Source organism: Oryzias latipes, chromosome 1 (genome assembly GCF_002234675.1).
Source record: "Oryzias latipes chromosome 1, ASM223467v1".
NCBI classification, from domain to species: Eukaryota; Metazoa; Chordata; class Actinopteri; order Beloniformes; family Adrianichthyidae; genus Oryzias; species Oryzias latipes.
The window spans coordinates 33909936-33916908 of record NC_019859.2 but is presented as its reverse complement, the minus strand read 5'-3'; the positions used below and the strand labels follow the sequence as shown (position 1 = coordinate 33916908).

The 6973-nt window shown below is 36.8% G+C and overlaps 1 long non-coding RNA gene across 2 annotated transcripts; it reads right to left on the bottom strand.

Moving 5' to 3' along the window:
- Positions 1-224: 224 nt before the first annotated feature.
- LOC111948327 lies at positions 225-3018 on the bottom strand. Of its 2 annotated transcripts, XR_002874294.1 has the most exons (6): positions 2966-3018; positions 2767-2861; positions 1982-2035; positions 1607-1764; positions 1436-1528; positions 225-1028 (listed from the first exon to the last, which is right to left on the bottom strand). It is a non-coding gene; the product is annotated as an uncharacterized LOC111948327 (long non-coding RNA). The 2 variants fall into 2 exon arrangements; XR_002874293.1 differs by having other exon boundaries at positions 2767-3015.
- Between the last annotated feature and the right edge of the window lie 3955 nt (positions 3019-6973).

Here is a 6973-nt window from a genome sequence, read left to right as displayed (position 1 = left end):
GCACTTTGCTTTCATTCTAAATAAAAAAACATATTTGTTGAAGGCTTTAAGCACTTTTTTTGTGTGTCTTTAAATTTGCCATATGTTGCAAGAAGCAATCAGGCCAGAATATGTTTTTACAATGCAGTTACTTTACCCTTACCAACAAGTCAGCATTGTCTCATTTGGTAAGCTTGGAAGGCCCAGTGTGTATGTACACTGTACACTGAAAAAAATATAACAGTGGTTTAACTTAAAAAAATTGAAGTAATCTGTCACACCTAATATATTTGCATTGTATCAATGTAAATGAATAATTTAGCCTAACCTATTTTTTTTTATTTCGGTTAAACTGATTCTGAGAGGTGAAGAAAAGCAATTATTTTGAGTTTCTATAAATCAAAATAAATAAGTTCTGCTTTTTACTCAATGGAAATTTTCTACTTTATCTAACCTGAAAAAAACGACTTGATATAATCCATTTTTTAATCTTTGAGCAATTTACTTTTTAAAGTTGTCTCAGATAAAAATGTCAGGTTCACAATCTAATTAACTGAATTAAGCTTTAGAATTATATATTGATGTACACAGACTCAGAACACATTTCTTCATGTAAACAATATTTATTGTTCCATGAACATATCCACATCCAAATTTACAAATATGACATCTTTAAGATGTATAAACATCAAAACTGTTTCCCAATACCAATACACTTAAGTGAGGGAAAAAAAAAACATTAATTGACACTAACTTAAGCTGGCTGTTCAGTCTGAAAACTTTTGGCGACACTTTTTCTCACCAAGCTCCATGAGGACTTTTTGAATGAATTCAAAAGTGTACTGCAGATTTTTGGGAAATTTTAGGTTGAGTGAATATGTCAGTTCCAAGAACATGAGAAAAGCGGTTGAAATATAGGGCACTTCATTCAGAACCTGTTTTCCATCCATCACTATCTTGATGTCTGTTGGTGGACGGAGAAGATCCTCTCTCCCACAGAAAAAGATCGCCATGGTTTCAATCTGCGGAGCATCACTGTCCAGACCGTTCTGCAGACATAAAAAAAATTAACATATGACAATTGGCGCGTTGCTCTAAAAGGTATAATTTTGTTTTAGTTAAATAAATAAGCCTCAATGTGTATGCTCACTTTGCTTTATCAATGTTTCGGGATTAGATACATATGCCTGTGACCCCATAACATATTTTTTACTGTTAACTGTTAAACAAAAGTTGTATTCAAAGCAAAGAAAATTTAAAACAGAAATGTCAAATGCAAACTAAATGTTGTATTCATTTTTTTTTTGGCAAAGTTGTGCACAAAGTCTTAGTATTTGTGCACAACTTTATCTTTATGAATATGTTTCTTGTTGGCAGTGATCCTAACCCATACAGTGCCATGTTCCATTCCCTACATCATAAAAGAGTGTCATAGTTTAGAGGTGGATAACCTTACCTGGTGTTCTTTAATGAGGTGCTCAAAAGATTCACCCAAGCAGATCATCAGAGATTTTAGGATGGCTTCTCCTCTGATGGTAATGTCAACAATCTGAAAAGAAAGCTTGTCATTAGTTAAAAGTTCACTTAACCACACAACTACTCTATGGACCACTCATGTCATACAGACCCTTCATCCAGAACTTCTAAGATGTTGGTGGTCTGCTCTTTCACACGCCCTCCATTGCTCCTGATGACCTCTAGAAGTTTGGTGGAGTGTTTGTCCAACTGTGCAAAAAACTTTGCCTCCAAAGTAATTGTTGTAACTCTCAAGAAGTCTGCATTTATCTGAAAATGAAATCAGAGAACATGGATGACGATGGTCCAGTTTGTAATGTTTTAGGAGTTCAGATCGTCTTGAATAGGTATGGGCACAGTCTTTACATTTCCACGTCGATGAGTAACTGCGGAAAACAAACAGGTGTTTAGGGTGTAGGGAGAGCAATGTTATGATTGGGCCTTCATCACAATTGCATAGGTTGTACAAAACAAAAAAAAAACTTACCAAAAGTTAGTCAAAGGCTTCCAGACAGGATGCAGAGCAGAAACCGAAGAGTGTCTTTATGAAAAAATAAATAAAAATAGTCATTACAGATGATTACAGACAGTGAAAATCTCAATGATCATACACGATAATGACAGCCACACAGCTTGGAGTCATTCTCTCTGATTATTTTTATTTTTTGAATGTTGACAACAGGGAAAAACTGGGAAGTGTAACAAGCTCCTGCAGCCGCTTTTGACATTAAAAATGTGTCTGTGTTGAGTGTTAAGGATCCTGCTGCCGTATCCCATAAACTCTTTTTTTGTTCAATCATTATAAAAAATTTAATAGGTTTATTATTATTAACCTCCGACGACATACTTTGTCAAGTGACGTAATATTCACGCATGCGTGAACGGTCGGTTCGGGGAGAGCAGTTGTCCCTGTTAAATTCAAATATCCGGTGTAACATAACGTAACACGGTGCATAGGTGTTTTCCTGTAGTAAATAACATTCGACAGCAAATACACCACAAACAGCGTTTGATAGCAGTGTTGCATCGATTTGTACTCCCTATTAAAGTAAATTCACCAGTCGCAAAAAATATACGGCATGAGAGCCTCACTGTTAGTGCTAAATGTTAGCTTAACTGCACTAGCTTAACTGCACAGCAGCTAAAGTTGAATTTGCAGCAGAAAGTGTAAAAGCTTAAAATTCTTGGGGAAAACTCAAACCAATGCAAGCTTCGAAAACTGCCGACTGTATTTAAATTAGTGCTTTTGTCTTATTAGAGGTAATAACTTACCTTTAAGCTGCTGCTGTCGGTCTCCGGGCGGCGGTTAGTTCCTCCTTTCCAAACAAACTTACTGCTGCTGGGGGTTGGGGACCGACTAACGTCGTCTGAAAATTGTGTCCAGGCAGTGAAGGAAATCCTCATTTAAATGTACAAGGAGAAAACGACTGAACTAATTAATATACAATAATTTTTGTTGATGTTGTTTTACCTTACTTGTCGAGTTGTCGCTCTGAGAAGCAGTTCAGATTATGGCAGAAATACTGCCCGCCAAATTTGCATTTCATTTAGTGCGCATGCGCACATCAAACTCAACCTAATAATTGTGCTTTCACAAAACGAAAAAATTTTACTTTTGTACCCTGTTATCATTTACATTAAAGTAAAGTAAAAAAAAAACAAAGACACATTGCATAACTTATAAAAATTGAGTTCAAGAGAGTAAATTAAAATTTTTATATTAATGCAATGAGTAGAAACGCATCAAACTGATGACAGCAATGGTTTACTTTTTTCACTGTACAGGAAGGTAATACGTGAACATACCCAGCATTTACTACTGAAAGTACCGTGTTGTTGAGTGGAAATAGGGCTGACTTTCTTTTACAGCCCAGTTTCATTGTACTTAAGGGGTAGTTTCTGTGGTAAACTCATGGTAAATACCATGAAACACATAAGTGCAGTACTTTATTTGTACTTACCTTGTTCTTACACGTGGTAAGTATCACAAAAGACACCTTTGCGAAACATGTAAATACCCAGTAACTATCTTATAAATACCCAGTATGTACCACATAAGTATGAACCAAATAGTACCCCATAAATACCCAGCAGATACCATGTAAGTACCGAGTAGACACAAAAAAGTACCATGTAAACACCCTGTAAGTACCCAGTAAATTCCATAGAAAGTACCATGTAAATACCCTGTAAGTACCCAGTAGTTACACAATAAGTACCACGTCAATATCACTTAAGTACACTGTAAGAACTGTACTGTAAAAGAAAGCATTACAGTAATAACATTTAAGAAACAGGATTAGGGTGAAGTGGCCAACAGACATAATTAAACCACATTTGAAACAATGTCAACTTCTAAAAAGTAATAAAACAAATTTGTTAAAGTTTTCAAAGACTTCATCTTTGATAAAGATAAAAGAAAAACTATTAAAACTTCAACATTTTCACTTTTTGTGTAGCTATAAAAAACATAAATATAATGTTTGTCTTTTTATCAAACATATTGTGATCATATAATTGTTCAAACAATTGCAGTTGCCTTTGCACTAACATTGAAATAAATATTATAATATAAAAAAATAAAAATCTCTGTTTAGAAAGAACCTGTTTGGTTTTTTGTGAGGTTACATGAAATAGCATGTTGATAAACTGGAGGAAAAAACAACTACCAGGGTAAAATGTCAAATAATTCAGTTGAAAATTATCACGGAAAACTAACATAACTTTTATTGCAACTTCTAGCTGCAACGTCCAGCTTTTTCTGCCACAATTATCACAAAAATGCATGTGAGACTGTGGGGGAACTGTACATCAATACAAACTATGAGTTTCTCCTTTTTTAATTTTTGGATGCTGGTGTGCCGCAGGTTTTTTGTCAAGGATAAAGTGTTTCTTGGCTCAAAAAAGGTTGAAAAAACACTGATCTATTACATTGTGTGAATAACAGATGCTAAAACTCATCCATGCTTTGGTCTTTTTAAATGCCACCACAAGGAGGCACAATTTATTGTTTTGTGTGCTGGTCCCAAGTCTGGGTAAAACCAAAGGATTAAGTAGGAAGGGAATCTGACATAAAATAAAAACCAAATCATTGATGGGGAAAAACAAACAAAATGAAACCATTTCTGACCTGCATTAACAGCAACCACACCCAATCTACAGGGTGCCGGTGGAAATTGAAATTTTGTTAGTGGAAGAAGGCCAGGAGGAACTTTGAATGTGAGACTTTGACAGAGACAACGAGAGTTGGACAACATGAAGAAAAGAAAAAATAGTGAGTACCCTGTGTGTTCAAGAGACCAGATAGATTTGAAACATATTCAAGCCAGTGTATCATGCTGTGATTAGAAAGCAGAGCAGAGTAGGAGCTGCCAAAATGTTCTGGAGGGAAAGAGAGTGTCACATAGGGTAATGAGTCTTAGGATTCAAGTTGAAGCTGTGCGGTTGAATGTCGTCTAATGTAGTTATCTTCTGAAGATAGGATGTGAGCTAGAGTAGAAGAAAAAATTGTGGAGGGATAAGAAAAATGTAATCCAGGGAATTTTTAGAGAGGAGAAAGTGGTGATTGTGGCAGACAAACATGTGGGTAAGGTAAACACAGATGATAAGGAAGTAGGTTTGGTTAGAACTATAATTGTATGAGGAAGTTTGGAGTGGCAGAGAAGTAGATTTAAGTTATGCAGGAAATGCTATAGAAGCTGGAAGACTGTTGAGATGTCTTGTAGGTGTGACAGAGAAGTTCAAGCTGAAGGTGGGACTGCACTTAGGGTCTGCTTTTAGGTCCTTCTTTTATGCTGCAGTGATGGACAGACTGGCAGACAAGGTTACACAGGAATCTCTGTGGACCAGGATATTTGCAGATGACATCTGTAGTGAGAGCAGTAAGCAGGTGGAGGAACATCTAGAGAGGTGGAAGTTTACTCTAGAAAGAAAAGGAATGGAGGTCAACTAGAGCGAGACAAAAAAAATCTGTGTGTAAATGAGAAGAGCTGAAGTGAAACGGTGAGGTTAGAGGGAGCAGAGGAGAAGAAGGTGGAGGACTTTAGGTACTTGGGCACCTCCGATGCAAAGATAAAGATGCTGAAGTTCTCTTTGGGAGTGAAAAGGATGGAGAGGATCATGGATAAATAATCAGATAAGATCATAGATGTTCTGGAGATAAATGCATGGAAGCAGATGGAGATGGCTTGGACACATTATGAGGAGGGACAGTGATTATGTTCATAGAAGGATGCTGAGGTTGGAGCTACCAGGAAAAACAATGTGGGAGAAAATCCAGGCATATGTGAGGAGAAAGAACATGCAACAGAAATGTCCCAAACGGGATTCAAACCAGGACCCTCTTGCAGTGAGGTGAAAGTCCCAACCAATACACCACTACTGTGATTACTAGAGTGGTATTAGGAAAGTTTGGGCACCCCTGACAATTTCCAAGATATTTCTTCATAAATCATTGGTTGTTCAGATCATCATTTTCAGGTAGATATATCATATGCAGAATGAACACAGTGATATTTGAGAAGTTAAATGAAGTTTATTGGATTTTAAAAAACTGTGCAATAATTACTTAAACAAAAATAGGTAGGTGCGTAAATTTGGGCACCCCTGTTGTTTTATTGATTTGACTGCCTTTAGCAATAATTATTGTTTTACAAGCTCATTGACCCTTTACCTACATACACATGTGAAGCCAATCATGAGAAGAGATATTTAAGGTGGCCAAGAGCAAGTTTTTCTCCTCTTTGCATCTTCTCTGAAGAATGTCAACATGGGAACCTCAAAACAGCTGTCAGATGTCCTGAAAACAAAGATTGTTCAACATCATAGTTTAGGTGAAGGATACAAAAAGCTTTCTAAGAGATTTCAGCTGTCAATTTCCACTAGGGATGGGAATAGAAGCCCCATGAAGCCTCATTGGGGTTCTTGTAAGTGTGCCGGAAAAATGAACCACCCATTCAGGGCTTTGAAACTACACAGAACAGCAGCATCTGGTGGCGGACTGGACGTATATAACCATATGTTTCAACTACGCTCCTTGTAACACTTCAATGCTGTTAATGAGGATTAGAAAAAAAAAACAACGTAAAACAGTTTTACACGCCTGAGATATGTGAGCCTTAAATGATAAATCCTGGTCAAATAAAACTCCAAGGTTTCTTTTTTTTTTTTTTTTAAACTTGTCCTGTCCAACAGCTGGGCAGACAGATGACAACTGAGGGCCTCTTGTTTTGGACATATTTTACTTTAACAAGAGGGGTTGTTAATCTTCAGACAAACCAAAGGTATGTCTAAATAAACCCCTTTTGTAATTGAGGCCAAACTTTATTAATTTCAATCAAGTTTGAAAATCTTTGGTGTTGGACCGGACGGAAAAGGAAAGGAGGGAAGAAGAGAGAGGGATGTTAGAGAGAGAGAGAGGGGGGGGTAGGAGAGTGATAATAGGAGGGGGGGGGGGGTAAAACCATGAAGCAGCATAAAG